The sequence below is a fragment of the Sorex araneus genome, chromosome 1 (assembly GCF_027595985.1).
Source record: "Sorex araneus isolate mSorAra2 chromosome 1, mSorAra2.pri, whole genome shotgun sequence".
Classification (NCBI taxonomy): Eukaryota; Metazoa; Chordata; class Mammalia; order Eulipotyphla; family Soricidae; genus Sorex; species Sorex araneus.
In genome coordinates, this window is record NC_073302.1 from 85,566,130 (window position 1) to 85,580,742 (window position 14,613).

Genomic DNA, 14,613 nt, shown 5'->3' on the forward strand with positions numbered 1-14,613 from the left:
AGAGACTTATTGTTACTGTCTTTGGCTTACTCAATAGGCACGGGTAGCTTGCCAGGCTCTGCCGTGCGGGCTCCATACTCTCAGTAGCTTGACGGGCTCTCGAGAGGGGCAGAGGAATCGAACTCGGGTCAGCCGCGTGAAAGGCAAAAGCCCAACCACTGTGCTATCGCTCCATTCCTAGATTTAGTGATCATGTGAAAATAAATCAAGAACATTTATATTGGGACCAGGAAGATACTACAGAGAATCAGGCAGTTGGCTTACCTTGGGTTCTATCCTTGGTACCACACATGGTCCCTCAAAAATCACCAGGAATGATCTCTGAGCATGAAGGGAAGAGTAATCTCGGAGCATGGTCAGATATAACTCCCCAAACAAAAACAAAACAAAAGAACGCATGTGTTACTATATCATTATTTTATATAATGTAATTTAAAAATGTATTTTAAAAAATATTTTGATTCATATATATTGGAAGAATAGAGTTTAATTTTATTCTTTTAATTATAAATTCAAAATTATGTACCAGTATAAGAAGCAAAGAGGTGCAACAGTGGATACGGAATTGTCTTGCACATAGTGGACCAGAGTTTATTCTCAGGGACTACATATGGTCACCAGAGCACCAACAGGATTGAACCCTGCCAGAGAGCCAGAAGAATCATCTAAGCTTCACCAGAGGTGACCCCCAAGCAAGAATAAAACAAATCCATTTCATTAATGACTTTATAAAACTCTCAATAAATAATTTAATTGATCTATTCTCCAAATATTACATTCTATGTCTGGCATGACACATTTTGGTTTATATAAGGTTAATATGTTTTATAAAGTACATCAAAAGGGATCCTTATATTTTATCAAATTATTTATTTTGCACTTATTGTCAGGTAATTGTGCATTGATACATTTATACAGTCATATGAATGTATGTTTAGCCTAGATAAAAAGTAATTATACATTTATAACAATTTAAACTCATAAAATATTTTAACAATATTTTATATAATTCCTTAATTTTTAACTACATTACCCCGGATATCTCAATATACCTCTAATAATTTTATTCAAAGAAGAATTTAACTCTCTTTATATAAATGATGAACATACTTTGTTGAAATGTATTTAATTTTTTCAATGCCCCCTAGAAGTTTTCCTGTTTATAAAGTTAATTTATTATAATAATTTTTTGAAAGAACTAAAAAATAAAGCCTTTTGTATATAATACCCATTGCTACATGTCTACTAATCTCCAGCATTTAAAACTACCAAGGTATTAGAATTTTGTACCTTTTTCTTCTTACCTTATTCTCTAATAATGTTGCAGTTAGAGGTGCATTTCAACATCTCCTCTGATCATGTTCTATATGAAGATAATACATTTAAAAACAAATCAAGAGCCGGTGCCGGTGCTCGGCTCCGGCCGGCCGGGTTTTTGGCCCGGGTGCCCATGTCTCTGCAGAGCCGGTGGATGTGGAACGAGCGGGAACCAGAGACAGCTTTAGGAATTGGGGTTCCAGCATCTGGCAGAATTTTTCCTGGACTTTATACAGAAATCCGAAACCGCGCGGATGCTGCCAAGTCCGCGTGACTTAACATTTATAATTGTCAGCAATGTAAAATGGTTCCTTTTGAACAGGTCTGACTTGGGGGGGGGGAAACTCCAAATAATAACAATAAGTTTTTGTTGAAATATTGAAGGTTTTTAATGTAGCAGCCACCTCTCTGGACTGTGAACTAAGCAAAAGCCCCATGATGCCCGACACGGCGTGGCGTACACCATACTATGAGGCACTGGAAGGAGGATGAGGGGGAAAAAGGAAAAAAAAAAGGGAAAAGGAAAAAGGGAAAAAAGAAGAGAGAGAGAGTTTATGTACTTGTAGCAGTGGGGCTACATATCTCTTCATTTCAGCAATGAAAAACTAATTATCAAATGTAGTAGGTCTGTCTCTCTTGGTTGGAAACTCTAACAACTATAGTGAGTTCTGTGTTGAAATATGGAATGTAATCAAGGTAAAGAAAAAATGAAGTGAAATTCATTAGTTATACAGTAGGGGGTAGGGGGTGGGGGTGGGAGGTATACTGGGGTTTCTGGTGGTGGAATATGGGCACTGGTGAAGGGATGGGTGTTTGAATATTGTATAACTGACATATAAACCTGAGAACTTTGTAACTTTCCACATGGTTATTTAATAAAAAGTTTAAAAAATAAATAAATAAATAAATAAATAAATAAATAAAATAAAAACAAATCGATGACTAGGAGACAACTGTGCACAGCCAGTTTTGGCAAACAAACAAAAAGTTAATTCACTTTATCACTGTCATCCCGTTGATCATTAATTTGCTCAAGTGAGCACCAGTAACATCTCCATTCATCCTAGCCCTGAGATTTTAGCAGCCTCTCCTTACTCATCCTTCCCAACAGTGCCACATTGGAGGCTCTTTCAGGGTCAGGGGAATGAGACCCATCATTGTTACTGTTTTTGCATATTGACTAACCATGGGGAGCTTGCCAGGCACTGCCGTGTGGGCAGATACTCTCGGTAGCTTGCTGGGTTCTCTGAGAGGGAGAACTAGACTATAAGAGGTCGAGCAGCTTCGAATGTGGCTGCACGCTTCCCTGGAGCTTGGTTTTATAGTCTTTAGATGTTGGCCAGGAGCAGTGTGTGGGCGTGACTGCCTAGCTACTGGAAAATGGGGGATCTGGGTAAAAATAAAAATTATAAAGTAATTAATTATAAAGTAAAATAATGTGGTATATAAACACCGTGGGATATTATCTAGTATTTAAAAAAGGAGTACACCTTTACTAGTCACTCATTTACATGGATGAAGCAATTAGGCATTTTGTCAAATGAAATAAGTGAGACACAGAAAGATCAGTACTACAAAGTTCCACTTATTTTGGGTGTCAATAGTAGCACTGCACTGTAGCACTGTTGTCCCATTGTTCATCGATTTGCTCGAACGGGCACCAGTAACATCTCCATTGTGAGACTTGTTACTGTTTTTGGCATATTGAATACGCCACAGGTAGCTTGCCAGGCTCTGCCATGCTGGCGGGATACTCTGGGTAGCTTGCCGGGCTCTCTGAGAGGAATGGAGGAATGGAATACGGGTCGACCGCTTGCAAGGCAAATGCCCTACCCAGTGAGCTTCAATAATAATAAACTAATAAACTAAATCATAGCAATAGGAAATAGAATAGTGTTTGCCTATGGGATAAAAAAAAACTGAGAAGTGTACACCATTCAGATACAAAGTTTTAGTTATGCAAGATATAAATATATATATATGTGTATATATCTGCCACTAGTAACTAGGGTTAACAAATCAATATATTACAATAAGAGATTTGTAAAAGACAAACACAAAAGATAAAAAATGAGACAAAAGAAGATTTTTGGAAGTGGATGTTTTACCAGTGTATTCATATCTGCAAATTCACCAAACTGTATGCACTAATAAGTCATTTTTTATAATTTATAAATTTTAAACAAATGATAAATAAATCTATTGCTATCTATTAGATTAGGTAGCAATAATCTACCTATTGCTTTCATTAGATAAATGGTGCTAGAGAAGCTTGACATTTGATTATCATTCATTTGTTATTTAATCTTAAGTACTGCTCATGTTAATTGATAAAAGGGAAAAAGTCACTAGGCTTTTTTGCAATAGGTTTTCAGTCCAGATCTTGTCTCATCAACTTAGATCTGTGACACCTACAACTGGCATTTTTGTCATATAAAAGTAACTGCTATTGATGGGTTTTCAAAGCCAGATTGCATGCCTAATGCCACGATCTCCCTAGAAAAGTGTCTCAGAAGGAATTAGATTAATTTTTAAAGACCCCTTTAGTTTACTGTAAGAAATCATGACCTTAACACCTCATGTTTATTAAATAAGTTTATGTTGTATATATGCTATTTATAGAAGTCATTTTGTGAGTGGTTTGTTTAACTCACTAAAACAGTGACTGTCTAAAACAATCAGGCTAAGAGTTAATAGAGCCAGAATCTTGAGAATAAGAGAGGTTTAGTTCTATTATATATAACTTTGTCTAAATATTAAAGCAAATAAAAGCAAAACAGCACCTAAGCTCCTATCTCACACATGCCCAATCTGGGTTTGATCCCCATCAACACATATGTCCCCCAGGAACAGTTATGAGTGATGAACAGCAAGTAAGAAGTAAGCCCAGAGCATAGTCAGGTATGGTACACAAATGAACAAAAAGTAAAACTCGCAACAAAAATGTTTTATAAAAGCATTAGATAAACTTTCATACTCCAAACTCATAGCTAAATGTCACGCCTACCCCCTTTCCTTTTTAGCATAACATTCCCACTCTTTTAAAATCATAGCAGGCAATATATCTCTACCATTTATGATATTTATGTTCTATTAGTTATCAACATGAGTGATTTTATCCCACATAATACTCTAGCAAACTTTGAAAACGGTTGACATGTTATTAAGCTCATTTTTATATATTGTACCCCATTTTATTGTGGTACTGTGATTTACAATATTATATTTATGATAGTTACATGAACACATAGTTCCAACAACACATCCATCACTAGAGTACCTTCTTCTCTACATCAATGCCCCAAAGACACCCCTCCCATCCACACTTCTCCCATCCTCCCAGGTAAGTTTGGTTCTGCGGATCAACTCTCCAGTTCTTTACCACTAACCATATATTCCTCCCTCATTCTGTTCCTTTATACCCCGCAGATGCAAGTGAATAGTCTGTATCTGTCCCTCTCTATATGACTGTCATCATTCAGCAGGATAGTCTCCTGTTTCATGCATGTAGCAGCAACTTGAATGGTCTTGATATTTTTCTTTACAGCCAAGTCCATTATGAATACATACCATTGTTTCTTTAACTGTCTATTACAGGATAATTTGATTTTTCTTCCCAGGTCTTGGTTATTGTGATAGCACTGAAATAAACATAGAGGTACTGATGTACTTTCAAAATCATGTGTTTGGACCCTTAGAACATATGCCATTAAGTGAAACCATTGGGTTGTATGGAAAATCAGTTCTTATTTTTGTTTAATAAGTGTCCATATTATTTTCAAAGGGCTGGAGTGATAGCATAGCATGTAGGGCGTTTGCCTTGCATGCAGCTGACGTGGGTTTGATTCCTCTGTCCCTCTCAGAGGGTATGAGTATCTCACCACATAGCAGAGCCTGGCAAGCTGCCCATGGCATATTCAATATGCCAAAAATAGTAACAAAAAAAATCTCACAATGGAGACATTACTGGTGCCTGCTCAAGCAAATCAATGAACAACGGGATGGCCTGATGAACGTGATAAAGTGATTATTTTCAAATTGGATTGACCAGTTGTCATCCCCAGTAACAATGGATGATTTTTCTCCCCACATCCATACAATATTAATTTTTTTCTTTTTAATGTGTGCCAATTTCACTGGCATGAGATAATATTTTGTTGTTTTGGTTTATATTTAAAAATAACCAACACATATTTATGAGGAAAAACAAAAACAAACCTCTTAATAAAATGTGAATAGCTGGAACTTCCCTAAATACAGGTGAAATAATTTACAAAAAACCAACAGCAAATACCAGACTCATTGGTAAAAAAAAAAAATGAAAACCTTCCCTCTAAGATCATATGCAAGACAAGTCTGCCAACTCTCACCCTCACCAATATTTTAATTCAGTAAAGTATTGAAGACCTTGTATAGCTACTAGACAAGAAAAAAGATGTTAAGGGGATCCAAACTGGAAAATAAGAAGTCAAACTATCACTTCAAGCAGGATAAACAATACTTAAAAATCCCTAAGAAGTCTATAAAATACAAAACTCAGTGAAATATTAAACTTGCACAGTAAGATGGCAGGGTGCAAAATTAACCAACACAATACATGGCATCTCTGCATGAATACAATGAAGTAGAAGAGAAATAAGTAAAAAAGGTAATTCCATTTAAAAAATTGTCTCAAAATAAAATCAAGTTCTTGGTAATCAGCTTAAGAAATGAGATATCAGACATATAAAAATAGTAAGTCGATACTAAAATGAGGGGCTGGAGCGATAGCATAGCTGTTGGGCGTTCGCCTTTCACGTGGCCAACTCGAGTTTGATTTTTCCGCCCCTCTCCGAGAGCCCAGCAAGCTACCAAGAGTACCAGACCGAAGAGGCAGAGCCTGGCAAGCTACCCGTGCGTATTGGATATGCCAAAAACAGTAACAATAAGTCTCTCAATGAGAGACGTTACTGGTGCCCGCTCAAACAAATCGATGAGCAACGGGATGACAGTGACAGTGACTAAAAAGAGGAATAAAGACAAAGGGATAGAGAAACACATCCTTTATCTATATATCAGAAGGACTAATTGTCAACATGATTATAGTTCCTAATAAACAATACAGATTCAGCTTAGTCCTTAAAAAATACCTATGACAAGATTTTAGAGACAAAGGCTAAATGCTACTAAAATAAAATCTCCTTAATAGTCAAAACAATCTTATGGGAATAAACAGGACAATTTTCTTTCTTTAGTTTTAAATTATACTAGAAAGATATGGTACTTAACATAGAGTGTTACTGGAATAATCACGTAACCTCAGACCACTGGAATAAAATTGAGAGTCCAAAGACAGACCTATGGTTAGCTAATCTTAACAAAGGAGCCAGAATGAAGCAAGATGGCTACTTCAAGAAATGGTCGTGGTTGATCATGTTTAAGAAAATGAACTTAAACGACTATCACACTCCTTAAATTTGCACAAAAAATCAGTTCAAAAATGAGTTAGACAACTTGATACAAGTCCTCAGCTCATAAATATCATGGGCATAATACTTTATAACACTGAATCTAGAAACATGTTCAATGACGCCATGCCACTTTCCAAGCATATTGAAGCAAAAATAAACAAATGGGACTCTATCAAATTAATAATCTTCTTCACTTCAAAAGAAATGGCTAGAATAAAAAGACACAGATGGAGACAAAATATTTGTCCATCTCTTGTGTGACAAAGGGTTAATACTAAGATATATAAAACATTTGTAAAACTTAGCAACAAAATAACAAACAAATACAACCCTACCAAAAATGAGCAGAGATGAACAGATATTTTCTTAAAGAAGGACTACAAATGACCAATAGCTCTGTTACTTATGTTCAGGGTAATTTAAAGTATTTAAGACATTTATGAGAAATGAAACTGACTCAAAATACAATAATGCACTGCTGAGAAATATATAAATGATGGACAACAAAGGTAGAACTTGAATTAAAATCTTGTGATCAAAATCCATTTTTTTCGGGGTCTGGAGAGATAGCACAGCGGGTAGGGCGTTTGCCTTGCACGCGGCCGACCCGGGTTCAAATCCCAGCATCCCATATGGTCCCCTGAGCACGGCCAGGGGTAATTTCTGAGTGCAGAGCCAGGAGTAACCCCTGTGCATCGCCAGGTGTGACCCAAAAAAGCAAAAAAAAAATCCATTTTTTTCATATAAACCAATGGTAGTTAACAACCATATTAAATTTTGCTACATAGCCCCAGTTACATTTACTAAACTCACTCCAAAAGAATACAAAAAGATTTTATTGTGCTGAAGTGGAGACCAGCATTGAAAATCTCAGATTGCTTCTCCCAATACCAAAACTAGATCAATGAGAAAAACAAAAGCAATTCAGAAAACCAATGCATCCTTAAAATACATAGCCTCATTTTTAGCTCAGTGTCTTCGCTTCTATTTTGCTTCAATTTAAAAGTTACCAAGTTATTTCTTCTATAAAAATTTCTCGTTCCCTCCTTCAAAGTTTGTTTTTAAATAAAAGCATTTACCACACTCTGCTAATGTCAAGAAAAAACTAATTTTTTAATTAAGGTAATATGGGGTGAAAATACTGTGTACGTTTTAAGGGTACAGTAGCTCACCTCTGAGTCTCTAGATACCACACCATGCACTCCACCAAACATCTGACCCTCCTGTGAATCACAGGTAGACAGCCTCTGTCTATTCCATATCTGGCCCCAATGTAACCACCCACCAGTGATCAGAGAATAAGGGTTTCCTTTGGGTTTGGTTTTATTTGTTCATTCACTTTCTTTCTTCTTACTCCATAAATGAGTGAAATCATACAATTTTCTCTTTCTGACTTTCTCGTTCTGACTTATTTTGCTTATGATAATCCTTTCAAACTCATCCATGTGTTTTCAAATGGCAATACTCCATCATTTTTTGCCTTTTTCTTATTGAGTAGTATTTAGTTGCATATTGTACCTTATTTTCTCCATCCTATTATTTGGCAGCCTTCACTTAGCTTGTTTGGCCTGTGTGGAGAGAAAACAGTCTCAATGGTTATGGCGCTGGCCTAACTAATAGCTGAAGTCACATGGTTACAAGGACTTATTCCTTTCTCTTTCTTTCCAGGGAAGCATGAGCTCTGCAGATTACCTGAGTAGTGAATAGGAATCTTTGCTTTGGTGATTAACAATAGATTGGAGGGTGGTACCAGAAAGACTTGTAAAAGCAAAGATAACTTCTAGCTTGAAGTAAGTTTGGGGGGGGGTAATAACTTACTGTAAATTGTATCAGAAGTAAAAGTAGTTGTAAATTATGTGGTCATGATTAGACATCCAAATTGTTTCTCACTTTATACCCTCAGTCATTAAGACTAAAATCCCTGTTACCTGTGATAACCTTCAGGGTTCAGTTTATTCAGCACATGATACATTGCCTTCATTTTTGCAGAGTTTTTATATGATTTTTATTTAATGGGAACATTTTTATGCATTAGGAAGTGCGCTATTCATTAATTGTCACACAGAGCTAATTATAAATTTCTAATCATTAAAATGTTTCTGTTTTGTCACTTGACACACTCGTGATGAGATTAGAAATTTAAAAATTAAGACCTTAAAATAATTCATTAGAAAAGTGAGTCAAATATTGGCCAAATAATTTCTTAAGTAAGGCTTTCTACTTCATAAATATACAGCAGAAAATACCTTAGAAAAGTCCAGATTTAAAACCATTGAGGTATGTAAGATAATATAAATTACCTCCTTTGTTTCTGGCTATTTTGACTTTGTCAAATAATATGTCATTCGTTACTGCTCAAGAAATTAGTTCCCAAGAAAAATACTATTCTATTCTGTTCTACATATTTAAAAGAAAAAACAAGAAAGGAAAAATAATCATGAGATATCAGGGAAGAGAAATACAATTAGTAAGAACAATACAAAGTTGAAGATGAATTATATTCTTGTAGAAGACAACAGAAAAAAACAGGGTACATTCTATGTATGCCAATGCAAATGATATAGAAAAAATACATGTTTTATTTGTTAAATATATATGGTTACATTGTTGAAATGAGATGTTTCTTTGACTATTCAGAGATCAGAGAACAAGCATACAGACAATCATTATTAACTAATATTTGAATGAGAATCACAACCCCCAATAACGTTAATATATTCAATCCCTTTTTTAGCTTGGTAATTTTAAACAGTGCAAGCAGTTAATAAAATTGAAAATGTAGGCTGTTTATTTTCTTAACAGGAAAGAAGTGTGAGATTCTGCTTTCCCCCAAGGCTCCTGGAAGGTTCAGCAGTTGAAATTTGTTGCTTATGGTGTAAAATACAAACAACAGTATTTGCATTCTATTTCCATTGAGGTATTGAAACACAGTGGCTTTTACATGTAGTTTGGACAACAAAATTATTTTGCCTTTCAATCATTTATAATATTTGGTATTATTACTTTGGACTTGGCCATAAAAGCAAGAAGACAGTGCTAAAATAATATAGATAGAAAATAAATTTTTAATTCTGCATCACAGCTAGCATATATTTACTTCATTAACTAGTACTTACATTTCCCACGCCTTCAATTAACACTGGTTCCATTTTAAATGTTATCAGTTAAGACAAGATGCGATAAGAAAACATCATCGCCAGGCAAGGATTCCTCAAACACAGCTGATTTATCTCTTTGGCAATTCATTAAAATGCAAACTATATTGAAATTGATTTCCAGCACTTTCAGGCAGAAATGTTTCTAATAATGTTAATTTGAAATTTTCTTCTCTCTCTCTCCCTCTTTCTATTTTTTTGTCAGTCTCTGTTGCAGTTGCCATGTTCAGCTGAAGGCCATTTGTATTGTGCAGACAGAAAATGAACAGTGAACATTTATTTCTCATATCTTTCTGAGAAACCTGAGGCGCATGGAGATATTTGTGCTGTAACAGGCATAGTCAATCCCCTTCACTTCCTTTAGCCTCTATATATCACCAGCAAACTCCCATCTAGTCTTGCTGTAGCAATTAACCTGCCAGAACTCTCTCCTGTCAGTGAAGTAATAATAAACTCCCTCCCACAATCATCTTCCCCCATTCCCTACACACACACACACACACACACACACACATACACACACACACACTGTCATAGACTTCCTCTGAAACTTCTATAAAGGCTAAATTATTCAGAACCAGCGTGATTAAGATGACATGATATTGTTTAATAAGACATAAAGAGACATATCTACTCCTCCCCACCTCACCATCACTGAGGTTTAGACCTATTAAAATGGAAACAACTGATCTTTCCCTCTTCAGTGTTTCTAAAATAGGAACTCTAGAAAGACTATTTACAATGCTTTGTCAATTTCCAAGTTTATGAATCAAAGTATAAATACAAGGAGGAAAGCATCAGAATCAAAATGTATGCTCTCTATAAACCAAGGAACTGGCTAAAAATAATATTTTCACCCCCAAAAGACAAATAGAACAGGTGCATTTTAAATAACTGGTCATGTTTCAAATGTTATTATTAAGAGCAAAGAAAAAATCACTGTTTATGTTTTTTGGGGGAGGGGGCAAGTTCCAAGAGGACCAAATTTTGATGAATTATAAATTAAAATTCCGGATATACAATCTGTCAGATCACAAGTTGATCGGCTCTGGAAATAGTATATTCTAAAAATAAACCCAGTCTGTGAGGGTATAGCAGTATTATAAATGTCATAATGGATTGCAAATGAACCAGCTGTTTATATTCTACTCTGGTCCATGAATGGAAGAAGAGCAAGCCAGGAAATAACGGAGATTGAGGAAAATTTACTCGTACCCAGTCACGGAAAGAGCCCAAGAAACTCAATTTTTACGCATTCCCATCCAATTTACCCTTGCTGGTGACTTTTGGGGAGAAGTGTAGCTTTTGAAACCAATTGTATTATTCCACTTTAAGATGCCATCTAGTATATTCAATAGACCCATCACAGCTATATGTTCCTTTTTACAGTCTCAAGCTGCCCTCACCATACGAGATTGGTTACTGTCAGAGGACTTTCAGAAAAGGATTTGAATGCAATTTCAAAGGCCAGACAGAGCAGTTTTCAAAACACTGCAGGCTTAGGAAAGCAGGGTTAGCAGACCAAGAGGGGTGAGATTCTGGCTTTTTGTTTCTCATTTCACTCATTTTACTTTAAGCTAAAGCTGGTTTTGATCCCAACCAGGTAATATTGAGGCAGCATGGCAATACGAAATGAATGACCCCATCCACCCAAGCTCTGCAAATGACTGTTATCTGTAACTGAATTACTGCCAGCATCATTCGTATTGGTCCAAAGAGACCAGCGATTTCCTTTGAGAACAGAAACACTGCTGTTATGTTTATGATTAAATCTAGGTGCACCCATGAGATTTCCTCAAATGGCCAGACCACTCATGGATGCTTGTTAGCAGGTGGCTGTTTTCTGAACATCAGTTATGAATCATGTGTTTGTTACGCAAATATTAAATTAAAACTAGTTTTCTTTTCTCAGTCAGAACAAAATTCTATTTAAGGGGTGCAGAGGAGGATACAACTGTACTTTACAAATTAAGAGCGCTGCTTTATGGAGCATTACAGTTACTATATTAAGAATACTCAGTCCAAAAGATAATACTACTACTTATTATGTTTGCATTTTCACATTCAGGCACCTTACCCTTGGCTGCAGTTCTCTTATCTCTGCAATATTCATAGACTACTGCCTTTTAATAAAACCATCCACAGCTCTTCATAATTCAGAGGATATATTTTACTGCTGCAGGAACTAATAAGTCAAGAAAAAATACAATTTTTACTTTTATTTTTGATGCTTGAGTAGTTTAATTGCCAATGATGTCATGAATAGTGCTAGCCCACAAAGATGACTAGCTTTTGTGTTTCGAGAGCTGTGCCAATCATATCAGGGGCCCCCGAAAGTTCAAGAGACTCTTGACTTTTGGAAATATATTATTCAGAGATTTGATTTTGTCAGAAACACTTGGAGGTCTGTTATAGGTAATCATTTGTCTCTAAAAGTATAATTTTATTCACATGCAGGATAAATCTGTAGTGCAGAGACAAGTAACAAAGTTTCTGATATCCCTCAAATGGACCATTCTTCTTCACAAATAAGACATCTAAACTTCTGAGACATCGTGCTAGTTACTTTCCCTTTTTTATTTCAATTCTGTAAATATTGAAATTCAAGACTACTAATTTCTCATTCTCTATACTCACCCTAGATCATCTTATTCATAACCAAAAGACCAGAGGGCATTGAGTTCTGTGCATATGCTGAAAACTCCAACAAAAAAATCCCAAACTCAGATCACCTTTGATGTTCAGAAACTTCCTAATGCACTGGATATCTCCCTGATACTTAAGTTCAGCATAGCACTGTAGCACTATCATCCCATTGTTCATCAATTTGCTCGAGCAGGCACCAGTAACATCTCCATTATGAGACTTGTTTGTTACTGTTTCTGGCATATCAAATATGCCATGGATAGCTTGCCAAGCTCTGACATGCGAGCAGGATACTCTTGGTAGCTTGTTGGACTCTCTGAGAGGGACGGAGGAATCGAACCTGGGTCAGCCACGTGCAAGGCAAATGCCCTACCTTTTGTACTATCGCTCCAGCCAAGTTCATCATATCCCAGATAATATCAATAAAGATGCCAGAGATATTGAATATTGATTATATGCTTATGATTATACTCGTTGCAAAAACAAATTCAGGTATCACTTTATCAAGTGAGGAAATTGGGGCTTGACGAGGCTAATTGTCAGGGTCATAGACTTTGGAACCTACATCCATCTGACCAGCGTTTATATTGTTAATTGCTATCCCAGCATGGGTTTCCTTTTTCAATCACAAACTAGTGGTTCTTGCTTTCTTCATGTGTTCAATTGCTTCCTGACTGGTGCTTTATGTGCTCTTAAAGAGAAACTAAAGTTTCCAAAACTAAAGTTACTTCTAAGCCCGAAATTAAGTATTTCATTTTAATCTTTGCAGTCATCTGGGAATTATAGAGGGATGACATATTTAGAAAACAAAAGAAAACAAGTGGAAAAGGAAGTATAATCTAGAGAGAACAGTGAATGCTGAGGTCCTGGAAGGGGGGAAATATATAATGCAAAAGTGACATAACGTCCAGTATGGAATGATTTTCTTTAAAGTTAAACAGAGAAAGAAACAAAGTATGGATGAGAGGGGAGATGTAAAATGTTGAGATATGACTTAATAAATCATGTCAAAGATTTGGAAACAAATTGTAGTGCAGAGGGTAGGGCTCTTGCCTTGCACATGGCTGAAACGGGTTTGATTCTCAGCATCCCATATGGTTCCCTGAGCACTACATGGAGTGATTTGTGAATGTAGAGTCAGGAATAAGCTCTGAGCATAACCAAAGGTGACCCCTCAAACAAAATAATAAAGCAAAATAAAATAAAAGGACAGGGGCATAATACAGGATGCAAAAATGCTGCCTTGAACACAGCTGATGCTGATTTGAATCACTCATACAATCCCAGGGCAGCTCGGATGACCTCTGAGCACAGGGCCTGTAGTAAGCCTTGAGCACAGCTTGTCATAACACAACCACCTGCCCTCCTCCACCTAAAAAAATAAAATAAAGTTTTAACCAAATGGATATGGGAATTTGAAGCTCATTTACTTAATCCTCAGTCATTGATGGATCAAATCAACCCTGGAGACTTATATTCCAAAACTTTTGTTCAGTGGTTCATCCTCTGCTGCCCACATCCCAAACTGCAATCCTTACACATTTTTCTAAATAAAACTATTTTAGTTCAAGAATATTTTATTTTTTTTATCTAGTTCATGTGAGAAACCATTAAATAAGAACAGCAGAATAAATATTTGATTTAAGATAGTTTTATTCACCTCATTTGTTCGTATACATAAATTATGAAATATTCAATAGATTTCATTTTTCATTTAATACAAAATTGTGCACAAAATACGGACTGCCACATCTATTCTCCTTCTTTTATCCAAAGAGACCAAAAGGTGGGTTTCATAAAAGGGTGAATAAATATACATACATTATATTCACTCAAAGCTCAAAGTTTACATTATGGTATACTACAAGTTTCTGTTTCCTAAGAGACTTTGGAGATCTATGTTGTGATCACAGCTTTCATAACCCCTGATCACTGATCATTTTATATTTTTATAGCATTGTATCCCCACACCACATATGGTGCCCTGAACTCTGCCTGTAAAGTCCTTGAACACAGATCCAAGAGTAAGACTTGATGATTGCCTG